The following is a 1,360-nucleotide window of genomic DNA, read 5'->3' as shown; positions in this document are numbered from 1 at the left end:
GCTTCTCGATAGCACTGCCAGGCCAGAGATCTCTGGAAGTTGTCCATAGGTCCCGGCCCGAAGGTCGTCTTAAACAGGCGGGTCAGGTATTCCTCGTCGACGCCCAGGTTCGCCCCGAGATCGTCGTCGTACCTTCCCTCCACTAATCCACTATAGAATGCGTTAGTTGTGATGCAGTTGCTCAAGGTTGACCCGGGTTGTTGGAGTTGCCGGAGAGCAACGCGACACTCGCGGTGTCATTCGCCCTTCCTCGGCCTCTTCTTAATCCACGACTGCAGTTCGGTCATGGAGACGAGCTGCGGGAAAGCGCGCCGCACGTGTGTGTGTGTGTGTGTGTGTGTACGTAAATATGTATGTCTATATAACACATATATATACACACACGCATTCATATGTACATATATATATCTTAGTGTGCGTGTGTGTCTATCCATATGCATGCAAATATATTTGCTTTCGTACTTATATACGTATATGTGTGTATGTGTGTTTCTGTGATGTGTGTGTGTGTGTGCAACCATTTATATATGCGGTGAAACGTTAATTTTATGTTGAATTTTAGATTTATCACTTTTAGTTTAGGTGATTTGGTATTCTCTTATGTGTTATTTACTTTTTGCTTGAAACAGTAAAGTTGCTAGGTCCATCAACGTTTCGAGATATAAACTCTGAGATAAAAAGAAATAACAAATATACCACCTGCATTTATACTAATATCTCTAATACATGGCGTGATTACTTGGAGAGAAAGCAAATGTCCACAATGATATAAAATGTCGGTAATGAAATCACTAGCTAGAAAAAAACATTTAGATTCTCCTCCTCCGCAAGCACTACACAAAGAAATCTGCAAAATAAAACAAACAGTAATCAACAACGGGTAAAAATCAACAAGCTTGTAGATCAAGCTATAGAACAATATAGAAACAAATTAAACGCAGTAAATACATCAGACAGTACACCTATTAAAAAGAAACAAACCACACATTAAAGTGTAGTAAATGAATCAAATACATACGAGCTATAGAATAGATGAAGATGCTATAAAAACACAAAAAAACATCTCCCCATAAATCGGAACACAAAACGCAATGCAGTCACTCATAAAATAATACAAATAACAAACTACAAAAAAAGAAAAAAACAAGCTATCGATAACGAGACACAAGCCTGCAAGCCCGCAAACATACATACTAATCTCCAATGTAATTTACAAATTTGATTAGAAACGTAAAAGTTGTAAACTTCAGTAACCTAAATGTTACATTGGCCAAACAAGTTCAACATTCTCCCGCCGGCTCACTATGCATTTACAACACGATACGATAATAGCACTGCACCACACATCATAGAACATAAA

The sequence above is a fragment of the Octopus bimaculoides genome, chromosome 17 (assembly GCF_001194135.2).
Source record: "Octopus bimaculoides isolate UCB-OBI-ISO-001 chromosome 17, ASM119413v2, whole genome shotgun sequence".
NCBI lineage: Eukaryota > Metazoa > Mollusca > Cephalopoda > Octopoda > Octopodidae > Octopus > Octopus bimaculoides.
This window is presented reverse-complemented; position numbering follows the sequence as displayed.